Source organism: Lissotriton vulgaris, chromosome 1_1 (genome assembly GCF_964263255.1).
Source record: "Lissotriton vulgaris chromosome 1_1, aLisVul1.2, whole genome shotgun sequence".
Classification (NCBI taxonomy): Eukaryota; Metazoa; Chordata; class Amphibia; order Caudata; family Salamandridae; genus Lissotriton; species Lissotriton vulgaris.
In genome coordinates, this window is record NC_141685.1 from 36392247 (window position 1) to 36408517 (window position 16271).

The 16271-nt window shown below is 53.9% G+C and overlaps 1 pseudogene across 1 annotated transcript in view; it reads left to right on the forward strand.

The window, feature by feature from the left end:
* Nucleotides 1-4137: 4137 nt before the first annotated feature.
* Nucleotides 4138-16271, forward strand: part of LOC147737088 (uncharacterized) — an 88748-nt pseudogene continuing 76614 nt past the window's right edge. The window contains exon 1 of the transcript XR_015295975.1: nt 4138-4314. The product of XR_015295975.1 is annotated as an uncharacterized LOC147737088 (transcript). The remainder of the gene's footprint in view (nt 4315-16271) is intronic.

The window sequence follows — 16271 nt, forward strand, 5'->3', positions numbered from 1 at the left end:
GGCTACGCCGAAGAACGGGACCCCCCTCTCGCCGTGGTGTCCAGGGCCGTCCTCTGGCCAGTGTCCGGGTAGGGGCTAGGTTCGCCGCCCAGGTCTACTGCGTGGTTGGGAGGGTAGCGCCGGGCTAGTCGTCAGGCTCTTGAGGCAGGCAGGCGCTGAGTGCCGCCGGAAGGCTCCCCTCTCGGCTCGTCTCCTCGATGCAGCCCCCGGGTGGTGCCCGGGCAGGTGCGAGTGCTGGCGCGCCGGGCCGCAGCGCGAGAGGGTGGGTTGGGAGGCGGCCGGTCCCTAGTGCCTCTCACGGTGTCGGGGGCCGCAGGGCTCGGGCCAGGACTACGTCGCACTCCACCGCGGCCCCAGCGTCAGGTCGCCCAAAATGGCGGTTGTGCGAGGGAGGGGGGGCCTGGTGTCACTGTCTCACCCCCCTCTGCGCCTCCACACCGCTGTGCTGTGCTGCTGGTCCCAGGGCTATGCTGCGGGGCCCAGGGGCTGGGTTGCGGGTCTCAGGGGCTCGCGTGGGTCCCCCAGGCTGCTTTCCACCGCCGCCCCCGTGCCTGGTCGCCCAGAGATGGCGGGCTGCCGTTAGGAGTGGCGCCACTCGCGCCGATGTCGCCTCGGTCAGGCGCGCCGGGCCACAGGTGTCGTGCGAGGGGGGGGGGGGGCCGGTATCACTGTCTCACCCCCCCCTTACCTCCTCTCCGCCGAGCTGCTCCACGGGCTTCAGGGGCTGCGCCGCGGGCCTCAGGGGCTCCCGCGGGTCCGTCGGCGGGAGCCGGCGGCAGTCAGGCAGCGCACACGCCGATCTCCCACGGGGGCGGCAGGTCCGCAGAAGCCCCCACGCGGGACCGTGGGAGGCCTCGCACGTCCCCGTGCGGGCCGGATCCGCCGCCTCCCCTGGTCCCTGCTGCAGGCGATCCTAGGCGGCACTGTGGCTCCGCCCCCCTCGGCCTCGCTCTCAGATGTGCTCCGGACTCTCGGGGCGCGCCAGGCCCCAACCGCTGCTGCCTCCGCGGCCGAACGCCGCAAGGGTCAGGCCGCCATCGATCGCAGAACCGGGCCTGGAGGTCGTCGCTGGCGAGGCGCTGTCGCCAGGGGCCCCCTGGGGTCACTTTCGGCCGGACAAAGGCTATAAAGGTGCTATATTCAGCGGCCGGCGGCGGGAGCTCAGAGAGGCACGTCCGCTCACACCGCCATCTTGGCCACGCCCCCGTACATTTTTAAGTAAAGTCAGAATTAACAGGCACCAGCATTCTAAGAGCTCTGTACTACAAAACCAGGCCCAATGTCCCACATCAGGTATGAGACAACTTAGGGGCACTAGCAGTTTGACACAATGCAAAATACAAGTGTCCGCAGCAGTGTTCATTGTGTCAACTACTAAATGGCATGAAACAGTCGCAAACCTGCCTGGAATCTGAGCCACTGGACCTTTGTGACCATAGAGGGCCAGAGTATGTGGCGGGCTGACTAAATTATGCTGGAAGAAAAGGTAAATTATGCTGTGTGATGCAGCATAGTTTGTGATAGTATCTGTTTAATTTAGTTTTTTGTTTGCTCATTGGTTTCACCTCATTAGCACTAGCTTAACATCCCCAAGTCACAATATGCAGTGGGAGCAATAATAAGTGCAATATGCAGTGGGAGCAATAATAAGTGCAATAAGCAGTGGGAGCAATAATAAGTGCAATAAGCAGTGGGAGCAATAATAAGTGCAATAAGCAGTGGGGGTGGTGTATATGCTGGCAGTGGCAGCTCAAATCTATAAATTGTGTTTGCTCTTCCCGTTCCGTTCCGAGTTACTTCATGGAACATTAAGGGATTGAATAATCCCATTAAAAGGCAAAGGGTGCTATCGCACCTGGCTAGACTTAATACTGATGTCACCCTCCTTCAGGAGTCTCATCTCTCGGAGGCAGAGGCGGGTAAGCTTAAACGTTGTTGGGTGGGACATGTTTTCTGTTCCCCCTCTGTTGCAAAGAAAAATGGTGTTTTAATTTTGTTGCACAAGAAGTTGAATGTTTCTTCCATTTCCCATGAATGTGACATTAACGGCCGTTGGGTTATTGTTGATTTGCTTATTGATAACATTCCGCTGACTCTCTTTAATGTTTATGCACCCACGGGAGTTGACAAGTCTTTCTGGCCCTCGATTTCTGATAAACTGGCCTCTCTCCCTGGGAATTACATTCTTCTTGGTGGGGATTGCAACCAAATTATGGACCCCTTCCTAGATCGCCATCCAAGGTCAAATTTCTTCCATCCAAGTTGTATTCTCAATTTGTCAAAGCTACCCAAAACAATGCCATGGTTGATATATGGAGGTTATGTAATCCTGACCTGAGGGAATATAGTTTCTTCTGCCCTCCACACCAATCTCAATCCCGCATTGACCATGTTTTCCTTAGTAGATCCCTTTCTCAACATGCCATTCGTTCTGAAATAGGCTCCATTTTGATCTCTGATCATGCCCCTGTCTTTGTGGACCTGGATCTCCTCCCTTTTTCCCCTCACTGAGGCAGATGGAGATTCTATAATGCTTTACTCCAAGATCCCGCCTTTTGCTCCGAGTTCTCCACCTTTGCCTCTGAATTTTTCCTTCTTAACCATACCCCTGACTCCCCTTTCGTTATGATTTCGGACTCATTTAAGGCGGTCTCTAGAGGTTTCATTATAGCTTTTGTGGCAAGACGGAAGAAACTAAGAGAGACCAAGTCCGCCAAAATCCTTGCCGATATCAAACGCCTGGAGCTTGCTTATCACTCTTCCAACTCAGATTCTTCCCTTAAGCAGCTCATTGACGCCAAAATCTCCTTTAATAAATTCACAACCGAAGCGGCTTCCAACCTTCTTTTAAAATGTAACTCTCGCTATTATGGAGGCAAGAATAAAATGGGGAAGTTACTCGCTAATTACTTGAAGATTAGAAAACAACGTACCAAGATCGAATCTATTAAGACCTCTAATGGCGAAACTCGGTTTAAGGATGCAGAAATTCTTGCTGAATTTCAAAAGTTCTATGACAATCTTTACACCCCTGAGAAGGTTCCCTCCACAGCGGATCTCCTCTCTTACTTCCAATCTCTTCCCTCCCCTCCTACATCTCATGTTGATTTGACCTCCCTTGATGCTGACATCTCCCTGGATGAATTATCATGCGCTGTGTCCAAATTAAGACATGGTAAAGCTCCCGGCCCCGATGGTTTCACCATTGAATTTTATACCCATTTCTCTTCTCTTCTCCTTCCTAAACTTCTTCTTTTGTTTAAATCTTTTCTTTCAGCAGGGTCTTCAAGTGGTTCTTTTCAACAGGCCCTAATCTGTTTAATTCCTAAAGAGGATAAAGATCATACTCTTTGTAAGAATTTTTGCCCGATCTCTCTAGTCAACACGGACTATAAGATTTTAGCTAAGATTCTCGCTTTACGGTTGGACCCTCTTCTACCTGATTTAATCGGTCCCGAGCAGTCGGGTTTTGTTAAGGGCGTCTCTCCTCTGACAATTCTCGGGTATTCCTTAACATAATTAGTCGAGCCTCCCAATTAGAACACCCCTTCGCAGCTATCTCTTTAGATGCTGAGAAAGCCTTCGACAGGATTGGTTGGGATTTCATGTTCCAAGCTCTCCGTTGGATGGGACTGCCTTCTAGTTTTATTTCTATTGTTTCCTTATTGTACTCTAATCCCCAAGCTTCTATCTTTCTTAATGGAATTTATTTATTTATTTATTTATTTATTTGAGTATTTTGTAGAGCGCACAGCGGCCCCAAAGAGGCGTCCCGGCGCTGACAACTCTGAAAATTGAGGCTAGAGGGTCCGATGACAGGAATCAAGAGGAGAATAGAAGAGTTTTCAGAGATTTACGAAAGGCTGGTTCTGTTGGGCAAGTGCGTAGGGCAAGGGGAAGCTTGTTCCAGTGCTGGGTGGTACAGACCTCAAAGGTTTTTCCACCTGCGCGGGTGCGTTTAAATCTGGGAGTTGCCAGAAAATGGAGAGTATTGGAGCGTAGAGTTCTTGATTTGGTATAGGGTCGCAGAATGTTTTTCAGATGTGCCGATCCACTGCCTTTGGATGCTCGGAAGGCCAGTGTCAAGGCCTTAAACACACATCTTTTGGCTATGGGCAGCCAATGCAGTTTACGGAGATGGGGAGAGATGTGGTGTCTGACAGGGATTCTCTCAACAAGACGAGCAGCGGCATTCTGGACTGTTTGAAGTTTTTGGCAGAGGCCTGCTGTGATACCAAGGTAGATGGCATTGGCGTAATCGAGATGGGATGTTATCAGTGCCTGGATCACAGTCTTACGGCAGTCCGCCGGCAGGTAATTGATAAGACGTTTTATGGTCTTGATCTTTGCGAAGCAGGAGGCAGCTACGGTTTGTACCTGGGAGTTAAAGCTAAGTTGGGAGTCCCAGCGTACTCCCAGGTTTCTTACCGAGTCTTTGGGGGTGGGGGCTAGACTCAAGTCTTCTGGCCACCAGATGCTAGGATCCAGAGGAGATGGTGAATTGAAAAACAGGATCTCTGTTTTTCCAGCATTGAGACGGAGGGAGTTGGCATCCATCCAGCTCGAGATGTCTCTGAGACAGGATTTCAATGGGTCAAAGACGGAAGCGGAAGGGGAATCAAAAGTGAAGAGAAGCTGGATGTCGTCAGCGTAAGAAGTCGATTTGATCCCCGTCTGGGCGATTAGTTTGGCCAGGGGGGTGAAATATACATTAAAGAGGAGCGGGCTCAGAGAGGAGCCCTGTGGGACTCCCCATTTGAGTGATCTAGCAACAGAAGTGTATGGAGGCATGAAGACCTGCTGTGTGTGGCCAGAAAGGTAGGATGAGAGCCATTTCAGGACAGCACCGCCCAGCCCTAGATCCTGCAGTCTTCTCATCAGGATATTATGAGAGACGGTGTCGAATGCTGCTGAAAGATCCAGCAGCACTAACACCGCCCTCGATCCTTGATCAAGCGTCCATCTCACCGAGTCGGCCTTTTCGATAAGGGCCGACTCGGTGCTGTGGCCTGACCTGAAGCCATGCTGGGAGTCGTGGAGTAACCCGTTAGTTTCGATGTAATTCGATAGCTGTGAGTGAACCAATTTTTCCAGGATCTTGGCTGGGGCGGGCAGGAGAGAAATCGGCCTGTAGTTGCTGGGGTCTTCTGGGTCCAGGTTGGGCTTTTTGAGGATGGGAACTAATGAGGCATGTTTCCATTTGGCCGGGAAACAGCCTGTTCTGATTGAGACGTTCCAAATGAAGTTGAGATGGGGATTGTTAGACACGGACCTGGAGGGTCGGCCGAGGACAAGGGGAGAGGCCTCCGGTGAGGGCCGTCTCCAGCGATCGTACAGACAAGTAACTTCCCCCCCCACAGATGGACACCACACAAGGATAAGGTTAACGCTCTTTATGCCGTTCTTGAAGTAAGGTAGTATGGTACAATGAGATTAGGACACGAGGGTCCTCTGAATTCTAGTCTCTGGAAGGGAAAGGGGGTAGCGGGACAGTCTTGTTACCAATCTGGTAGTTGAGATGAGATGATGGTAGCTCACAATCCTCGAGCTCGGCGTTCGGGAAGGTCGGGCCGCGGCAGCGCCAGCAGGTCCCGAGGTGGTCGTAGGTAGCAGCGGGCCACGGCAGCGCCAGCAGGTCCCGAGGTGGTCGTAGGTAGCAACGGGCCGCGGCAGCGCCAGCAGGTCCCGACGAGGATGATGGTTGCAGAAGGCCGCCGCAGCGCCAGCAGGCAGGACGACAGTTCACAAGGCAGGGCTGCGGCAGCGCCAACAGTCCGTCAAGTATGAGTTCTTCACGGTGTCTCTCGACTCCAGGATACAACTGTCTTCCTGCTCTGGAGCTGCCTCAGTTATAGGTCTGGCGCCCTTTGATGTCCGGACCCTCGCACTTGGAGGTCAGGAGGTCCGGGATGAGGGAGTCCAGACACCCAGCAGGGGGGTGGAGCCAACGCCCGGGGAGGCTGGGGGCGATCGGCACCTGGCGGGGGAGAGCCATCGACACTTCTTCCTACCATGACCTGCCAAGTGGTCCGTTCACCTCCTGGGTGGATGGTGGTGCCGGGATGTCGGGGCCTGGCCAGGCCCAGGGTTGGGGTCGAGCTGGGGCCACGCGGCCTCGTGGTGCAGTGTCCAAGATGGCGGCTGGGTCGGGCAATAGTGCTGACGGTGGCCCGGGCCAGTGATACAGGGATATCCGGGGGCAGGCGTCCCGTAGGGGACGGATTTCGGGTGGCTTCTGTGGGTAGCACCTGGAGAGCCGGCGTCCGGGCCCTGTCATGCGGGGAGGGAGCGAGCCCTTCATGGGGCCTGTCCAACATGCGTCCCCCCCAACTGAAGGCGGGGAGAGTCACCCATCCTCTTGGGGACTCTCCTCGTCGAGGCAGAAAAAGCGGGACAGGCCACCCGCGTTGGCGTGGTCTTGGCCAGGGCGATGCTCCACAGTGAAGTCCATCCCCTGCAGGGAGATGGACCATCGCAATAGTTTGGGATTCTCCCCCCGCATCTGCATTAACCATTGCAGGGGGCGATGGTCTGTTTGCACCCGAAAGTGGGTACCGAAGAGGTAGGGCCGGAGCTTCTTAAGGGCCCATACGACGGCAAAGGCCTCCCGCTCGATGGTGCTCCAGCGCTGTTCTCGGGCCAGCAGGCATCTGCTGATGAAGGCCACTGGTTGGTCGACTCCCTCGGGGTTCAGTTGGGAGAGGACGGCCCCAATGCCATGGTCTGAGGCATCCGTCTGGACGATGAACTCGCGGCTGTAGTCGGGGGCCTGGAGCACAGGGGCGATGCACATGGCGGCCTTCAGCTTCTCGAAGGCCGCTTGACAGTCGGGAGTCCAGTTGACTGTTTTTGGGTGGTTCTTGGATGTGAGTTCCGTGAGGGGTCCCACAATGCTGCCATAGTCCTTCACAAACCGCCGGTAGTATCCGGTGAGCCCCAAGAAGGCTCGGAACTCGGTTTGGGTGACGGGTGGCTGCCAGGACTGGATGGCAGCGATCTTGAGCTGGAGGGGGGCCACCAGACCGCTCCCCACTTGGTGTCCGAGGTAGGTCACGGACCCCTGGCCCATTTGGCACTTGCTGGCCTTGATTGTGAGGCCGGCCTGTTGGAGGGCCTGCAGGACCTCTCGGAGGTGGCGGAGGTGGTCTGACCAGTGGCGGCTGTATACCGCGATATCGTCCAGGTAGGCGGCGCTGAACTCTACGAGGCCCGCCAATACCTGGTTCACAAGTCGTTGAAAAGTGGCTGGAGCATTCTTCATGCCGAATGGCATCACTGTGAAATGGTAGTGTCCATCCGGGGTGGAGAAAGCGGATCGTTCTTGGGCCCTGGGGGTGAGGCCGATCTGCCAGTAGCCTGCTGTCAGGTCGAAGATGCTTAGGTGGCGGGCAGCCCCCATGCGGTCGACCAGTTCATCTGCTCGGGGGATGGGGTGAGCGTCGGTTCGGGTGACAGCGTTCAAACCCCGATAGTCGACGCAGAATCGGACATCGGGGGTGGTGCCCGGGGCAGCAGCCTTGGGGACCAGAACGACTGGGCTGGCCCAGGGGCTGTCCGAGGGTTCGATGACTCCGAGTGCGAGCATCTTGGAGACTTCCTCTTGGATGCAGGCGCGCACCGATCTGGTACTCGGTACGCCCGGTGTCTGATAGGGGGGCTGTCCCCAGTGTCCACGTCGTGCAGGCACCAGGGGGTGACTCCGGGAGTGAGGGAAAAGAGATTTGCAAATTGCAACAGGAGGGTCCGACAGTCTTGGCGCTGTTCCGGGGTCAGGGCATCGGAAAGTCGGACCCCGTCCACTGAACCATCTTTTTCCCGGGTTCTCAGTAGGTCCGGGAGGGGCTCGGAGTCTTCTTCCGCTCCACTGTCTGTAGCCATCAGCAGGCTGAGCTCCGAGCGCACGAAGTGTGGTTTGAGTCTGTTGGCGTGCAGGACCCGGAGGGGGTTCCGGGAGGACTCCATGTCAATGAGATAGGTGACGGGGCTCTTGCGCTCGACCACTTTGAAGGGCCCCGTCCACTTGTCCTGCAAGGCACAAGGCTCGATGGGGGACATCACCCATACCTGCTGACCACGCTCGAACTCGAGGGAGGAGGCATGTTGATCGTACCATTTCTTCATGTCCTCCTGACTGGCCTCAAGATTGGCTTTGGCGATCTCTCTGAATCGCCTGGTCTGATTGCGGAGGGTCAGGAGGTACTTGTAGACGTCTGGAGGGGTCTTCAGGGGGGCCATTTCCCATTCTTCTTTAACTAGGCTGAGGGGCCCTCGAACGGGGGGTCCGTACAGGAGTTCGAAGGGGCTGAAGCCGAGGGACTTCTGGGGGACCTCTCGGTAGGCGAAGAGGAGGCACGGGAGCAGCACGTCCCACTGGCGTCGTAGGGGTTCTTCCAGCCCCATGATCATCCCCTTGAGAGTGCGGTTAAACCGCTCGACTAGTCTGTTTCCTTGCGGGTGATAGGGGGTTGTGGATCGGTAGGTGACTCCGCACTGCTGCCAGAGTGATTTCATATACTTCGAAATAAAGTTTGTGCCCCTGTCGCTGACGACCTCCCGGGGGAAGCCCACTCGAGAGAAGATCCCCATTAAGGCTCGGCCTACCACTAGCGCTGTTACAGTTCGAAGGGGAACGGCTTCGGGATAGCGGGTGGCGTGGTCCACCAGGACCAGGATGAATCAATGCCCTTGTGCTGTTCGGGGGTCTAGGGGCCCCACAATGTCTATGCCCACCCTTTCGAACGGGGTGGTAACAACAGGGAATGGTTGCAGGGGTGCCTTGAGTTTGCGGCCGCTCTTCCCGCTGGCCTGGCAGGTGGGGCAGGACCGGCAGTGGTTGGAGACGTCATTTCTCATTTTTGGCCAGTAAAAGTGGGTTACCAGGCGGTGGTAGGTTTTGTCTTGCCCCAAGTGTCCAGCCAGGGGGACATCATGGGCTAAGTTCAACAGGAAGTCTCTGAAGCGGAGGGGCACCACCAGCACTCGACTGGCCCCCAACTCCGCGATTCTTTGTTCGCTGTACAATAGGTCAATGTCCCAATAGATCCAGTGGGCCCCGGCGGGGTCTCCCGCGCTCTGGGCGAGTGCTTGCTGTCGCAGTCCCTCGAGGGAGGGACAGGTCTTCTGCTCTTGCCGGAATTGCTCCTGGGTGGGTCCCCCTTCTTAACGCCACTGAGCCAGGTCTGGAAGGTCTTGGGGCTGAGCGGGCCCTTCTTGGGTTTGTTCCGGGGGGTCGGTATGGACGGTGTCTACCTCTGGAGCGAGCGGTGGAGGAGGTGCTGGCCATTCGGGTTCTTCGGGTTTGGGGATGGTGCGGGCGGCCATGGACCGGGTTGTTACGCACGCCCAGTCCGGGAGGCCCAACATCCCCAGGTGCTCTCTTCTTTCAACGGCCGCCCAAGGGGAACTCTCGAGATCATTTCCCAGGAGGCAGTCCACGGGGGCATCATCCCGGACAGTCACTTTTAGCATACCGGACACTCCTCCCCATTCGAAGGGGACGCAGGCCATCCGACACAGGCTCTCAGAATTGTCGGCCGATCGGACGGGGCAAAGAACGTTTGGCAGGATTTGTTCTGGGGCCACAAGGTGACAGCGGACGGCCGTCACACTGGCCCCCGTGTCACGCAGGGCTTCGGCCTTGCGCCCATTTATGTTCACCCACTGGCTGTATTTCCTGGTGTTGGCGGGTAGGGGAGCCCGCGGGATCATGTCTCTTCCCCCTAGGCAAGCCAGGACCATGGCGGCAGGTTCCCACTCGGGCTGCTCCTGTTCGTACTCTTCATGCTCTTCGGATATTTGCTCTTCTCCTAAGGCGGCGGCAGCCACCTGGCGGGGCCCAGGAGTCTGGTTCTTGGGGCAGTTCGGGTCACTGGCATAGTGGCCGACTCGCTGGCATCGGTGGCAAGTAACATTGGTTCGGAACCCCGGGCGCATCGGGGGGTTGCCCCGGCCGGCCGGGGGCGGGGTGTTGTTCGCGGGAGCGGCCGGGACGGCGTCTCTGCCCCGGCCCTGGCCTCCTCCTCCTCCTCGGGGACGATGCTGACCTTGGTTGGTTCTGTTCTGCTCGTTGGGCCCACTCCGGGCCACTCGGGTGCTTTCCCACCGGTCAGCCTCAGCGGCGAGCTGCCGTGGTTCAGTCAATTTACTGTCGAGGAGGTGCTGCCTGAGCTCGACGAAGCAGTTGTTGGAGAGGTGCTCCCACACAATGAAGTTGAAGAGCTGCTCGTAGGTTGTTACGTGGCTACCCTTGATCCATCCCTCGAAGGCTCGGCTGAAATAGTTCACATATTCTACCCAAGTCGTACCCGGGATCCGGGTGCAGTCGCGGAACCTCTGGCGGTACATTTCGGGCGTCAGCCCATATCGAGTGAGGAGGGCGGCCTTCATGTGGTCATAGGACGTCATTTGATGGTCCGGGAGCTGTAGCAGGGCATTGCGTCCTTCGTTGACGAACCTCCCCCATAGACCGGCTCCCCAGTCACTTCGATCGATCCGGTGGGAGGTCATGGCGATCTCGTAGGCTTTGAACCACTGCTGTATGTCGTCGTTCCGAAAGTATTCACGGACCACATCCTTGGGGATGTGGACCTTTGGTTCGGTGGTGCCCGGGGTGTGCGGGCGCTCGGGCACCCCTAGATCTTTATTCTGTTTCCGCATTTCTATCTCTGCTAGCTTGCGCTCGTGTTCGTATGCCAGTCTTTTTTCTTCTAGTTCTCTCTGCCTTTGCTTTTCTTCCCGCTCTTCTCGGAGCCGTAAGTGTTCTAAGTTTATCTTTTGTTCGGCTAGTTTCAGCTCTCCGTCCAACCGGAGCCGCACCAACTCCAATTCATGGAGTCGGCTTTTCTCTCGTTCTTGGATCTCTTCCGGGGAGAGACCCGTCCTCCTTTCTTCCGTCGGAGTGGTGGTTGTTTCGGGTGGCTCGCTGTTTCGGTTCCGGGGTGCAGCCGCCCCCGTTTCTGCCCAAGATTCTAGGGCGTGTTTGAAGTCCTCTTTTGTGCTCAGCCCGGTGGTAGCAATGCCCAGTTCCATGCAAAATTGCTTTAGCTCTCGATGGCTGTAATCTTCTAGCTTTTCCATCTGGAATTTCTCTGCAGGTCCGCTCTCTTTTGTTGTCATTGTGGTTGAGTCGTGGGGTGAGTTACTTTCTGTACGTTACGCGTTGATTCGGATCGCGCCGCTGGCCACCAATGTTAGACAGGGACCTGGAGGGTCGGCCGAGGACAAGGGGAGAGGCCTCCGGTGAGGGCCGTCTCCAGCGATCGTACAGACAAGTAACTTCCCCCCCCACAGATGGACACCACACAAGGATAAGGTTAACGCTCTTTATGCCGTTCTTGAAGTAAGGTAGTACGGTACAATGAGATTAGGACACGAGGGTCCTCTCAATTCTAGTCTCTGGAAGGGAAAGGGGGTAGCGGGACAGTCTTGTTACCAATCTGGTAGTTGAGATGAGATGATGGTAGCTCACAATCCTCGAGCTGGGCGTTCGGGAAGGTCGGGCCGCGGCAGCGCCAGCAGGTCCCGACGAGGATGATGGTTGCAGAAGGCCGCGGCAGCGCCAGCAGGCAGGACGACAGTTTACAAGGCAGGGCTGCGGCAGCGCCAACAGTTCGTCAAGGATGAGTTCTTCACGGTGTCTCTCGACTCCAGGATACAACTGTCTTCCTGCTCTGGAGCTGCCTCAGTTATAGGTCTTTGATGTCCGGACCCTCGCACTTGGAGGTCGGGAGGTCCAGGATGAGGGAGTCCAGACACCCAGCAGGGGGGTGGAGCCAACGCCCGGGAAGGCTGGGGGCGATCGGCACCTGGCGGGGGAGAGCCATCAACACTTCTTCCTCCCATGACCTGCCAAGTGGTCCGTTCACCTCCTGGGTGGATGGTGGTGCCGGGATGTCGGGGCCTGGCCAGGCCCAGGGTTGGGGTCGAGCTGGGGCCACGCGGCCTTGTGGTGCAGTGTCCAAGATGGCGGCTGGGTCGGGCAATAGTGCTGACGGTGGCCCGGGCCAGTGATACAGGGATATCCGGGGGCAGGCGTCCCGTAGGGGACGGATTTCGGGTGGCTTCTGTGGGTAGCACCTGGAGAGCCGGCGTCCGGGCCCTGTCATGCGGGGAGGGAGTGAGACCTTCATGGGGCCTGTCCAACAGGGATTAAGAACGGAGGCAAGATTTTTATACTGCTTGGCTGGCCAAGGGTCTTTCGGAGAGCCCGATTTGCATTTAAGAAGTTCAGCAATAGAGTCAGTTTCTGATATAGTTGCAAATTCAAGTAGGGTGGGCTGCTGAGGAGAGGGAGTGGTGGGTTCCTCTTTTTGCCTTACAATATTGGCAGTGGGGAAGGAGGAGTAGATAGCCTCGATTTTATCAGAATGACCTCTGATTATTTCTCTTTGCACTGAGGTGTTCGCCAGGGTTGCCCCTTGTCCCAACTCCTATTTGTCTTAGCCTTAGAACCTTTCCTTACGAAAATTCGTCAAGACGATAACATTTCCGGCTTTGGTTTTGGTCCACGTCAGGTTAAGCTTTCGGTATATGCCGATGATATTCTCTTCTATTGCTCCGATCCTCTCTCTTCGCTACCTCCCTTTTTACAACAAGTCTCTTCTTTCTCTGATGTTTCTGGCTATCGCCTAAATGTCGATAAATGTGAAATTCTCCAGTTAAATTCTCTTTGTAAGAAACACCTATTTGCTCATACTGGTTTCTCTTGGCAGCCTTCTAAAATCAAATACCTAGGTGTCTGGTTCGCTCCCCGCTTATCTGACACCCTCAAACTGAATTTTACTTATGTCTCTAAAAAATTGGAAACGGCAATTACTCGCTGGAACCATCTCTTTCTATCCTGGTGGGGCCGCCTAAATTCTATTAAAATGATGCTCTCTCCCCTTCTTCTGTATACTATTTCCATGCTTCCATTACTCATTTCAGCTTCTTTTTTCAAAACAATTGACTCATTGCTTCTCAAGTTCCTTTGGAATGGCAAACGTTCTCGGATTGCGATTGCTACTCTTCGTAAGGATAAAAATCAGGCTGGTGTTCGTTTTCCCGACTTTAGAGTCTACCATAGAGCTTTTACCCTAAAACAATCTATCCGCTGGCTCTCCTCGGATTTTCCTTTTCACTCTCCCATTTGGCTTACCTTGGAATCCTCATTTATCTCTCCCTTCAACTTCCGGGAACTCTTGTCCTTCACGTCCTTGCCAATCCGTCTTCGTACTCCTATTATTTCTCACTGCCGCACTCTTCTACATCCCTTCTTATCCTCGTCGTACCCCTCCCTCCTTTCCTTCCATGAACAGTCTATCTGGTACAATTCTCTTTTAAAAATTCGCAATCATACTCTTTATTGGAGGTCTTGGCATTCCTGAGGCCTGTATTGGATTTCTCAGCTCCTCTCTCAGGATCTACCTCTTTCCTTTTCAGATTTTCAATCCTCTTTCTCGTTGCCCTCCAGCGCTTGTACCCAATATGACTCATTGCTTCCTGCTCTCACAGTTTACCTCCAAACGTTGCCTCCCTCTACTAATATCCCTACGGAATACGCGTCCACATCCACATTACTGGACTCACAGCCTTCTGCCTCATCTTTGTATAATTCTTTCCGGTTCATGCCTACCAGGACGAAGTCAAAGACTGAGATTGCTTGGGAATCCAACCTTGCCCTTGATCTGTCAATTCCTCTCTGGGACAAGATCTGGTCTAAGCTACATAAATCCTCTAGAGCCGCTCAGAATACCCAAACCTTATACTTTATTTATAACATGATCCCCTTTACCCCACTTACTCTGTCACGTTTTTCCTCTGATACTCCTTCTACTTGCTGGTCCTGCCCTTGCCCCTCAGCAGACCTGAAACATATGTTGTTTGATTGCCCTCCTATATCCAGGTTTTGGAGCTCAGTCTGGATCCAATTACAAAAGATTTTTCATTTTCTCATCCCTTTTTCTCCCGCTGATGTCTTTTTAGGCTCCCTCTCCCCCCATCTACCCCAATTTCCTCACCACTACCAACTCCTTGATCTCCTCATAGCAGTCGCATTCCACACTATCACTTCTAACTGGAAAGAGGCCACAAAAGTTTCCTATAATGCTTGGTGGAGCGCAGTCTGTTTCCATCATAGGTTGGACACTAATTACGTTTCCCCTATTTCCTTGGCAATCAAACGTGATCTCCTTTGGTTACCTTTAGTTACCTACCTATCTTCCTCTGCCCCATCACGACCATTCCTAACTCCAGACGTAGTTGAAGTCCGCAAACCACCATGAATCCTCCCCTTCTGCCTTTTAATTGTTAATTATAAGTATAATTACACTTCCATCTATGCTTATGCTTGTATTTTGCATTATATTTTCTATTTCTTGTTTTGACTTCAGTTTTCATGTATTTCATGCTCATTGATGCTTAATTCATATGCCTTCTCGAAATATTGCCAGTATTCTTTACCTTAATCAGTTGATGTACTGTACTACGATGCATTTCAATGCTTTACCCACTGCTCTGTTTTTTCCTCCCCTCCCCCACTCTTTTCCTTTTTTCTTCAATAAAACTCAAACTTTAAAAAAAATCTATAAATTGTAATTATACGACATTTTTAGAACCTTTTGATCCATTTGAGCTAGAAATATTATTTTGTTAAAGTCAGCAGATTATGCATGTGCTGGCGATCCATGGAATGAGGACTAACAAAAGGATGCAAGAGGGAGGTTGCTGTACTGTTCCTATGTTGAGGAGGGGAAAAGTTTAGCTGGCATGACCAAAGGTGTTTGAATGGCACCTTGGGGCATCCATTGTGTTGGATGTATTTGCCTCACACACCCCGAAGGATGTCATGCTTCATCATCGGCGTTTGCTCCTCGTCGGGGAGGCGGTGCAATCCCCGACGGGCTCACCTCAAGAGGGGCTCTTTGGCGGAGATCTTTTATCCAACAGCCTTATGGTGAAGTGATGGCTCGGGTAGTCCCTGCCCTATAGGTGAGTAGGGATTACATACTATGTAGACAGAGCATTCTGTTAAGCGTGTGCTTGTGATTCTTTGTCTGGTTCTTGCCATAGACATGCAATATAATACTTACCTTTTCTAAGGGTGCCTAGACTACTCGCACTATATATGATTTAAGTCTAAATGGGTATTACACCCCTCCTAACCTGCTGCTCTTTTAATCACTGTTTTTAAAATATCACCCATCCACACCACTACTGCCCTATTTTCACACAGTTTCTGAGTGTGCCCCGTCCGAATCACCGAACATCGCAGCAATTTTCGCTGCAGGAAAACCCATACAAAAATGTGCAAACATTTTGTGGACTCTAACCATAGTCTTCTCTAGTGTCACTCAACCTTATCTGTTGACACCTAGCAAGCTAGCCACACGTTTTAATTGCAGCCAGGGGACCCCCAGAATAAAGTGAATTCCGGTACCCCTAGCTACATTTTAGCAACTACATCATCATCACATACCACCCTGCCCACACACCCCCACTTCACCATAAGGCTGTTGGATAAAAGATCTCCGCCAAAGAGCCCCTCTTGAGGTGAGCCCGTCGGGGATTGCACCGCCTCCCCGACGAGGAGCAAACGCCGATGATGAAGCATGACATCCTTCGGGGTGTGTGAGGCACATACATCCAACACAATGGATGCCCCAAGGTGCCATTCAAACACCTTTGGTCATGCCAGCTAAACTTTTCCCCTCCTCAACATAGGAACAGTACAGCAACCTCCCTCTTGCATCATTTGTACTAGATACGGACACAAGCTGTTACTGGACCTTCCACCACTCTGAGTGGTAATTAGTGTCCGTTGATCAAGTGATCAATCACTCTCCCTCCTTTTGATAAATATGACTAACAAAAGGAACCAGTACTTAGTGCACTGGGCCGCTGTAGGTGGGGGAGGCAGAGCAGCGGGTGTCCTCAAGGCCTCCCTTAGTAAGCTCGGATCAGTCAAGCGCAATGACCCCAAGCGCCACCGTTTTACATGTTCATCCCTCCTCAGGCTGATTCCTCTCAGCCCCTCCCTCCTCAGGCTGATTCCTCTCAGCCCCTCCCTCCTCAGGCTGATTCCTCTCAGCCCCTCCCTCCTCAGGCTGATTCCACTTGATCAGTGCAGCGGGACACTGACCTGCTCCCTTTTCTCCCTTTTTAGCCCCTGGGGTGCTTCACCAATGTAACTGTCCCTTCTTTAGGGGCAGTCAATTATGGCCTGGTCCCTTGTCCTGTCTCTCTGCAGGAGGGGAGTGAGGACCACCCCGCCACTCAAACACGTGGCTCTGGAA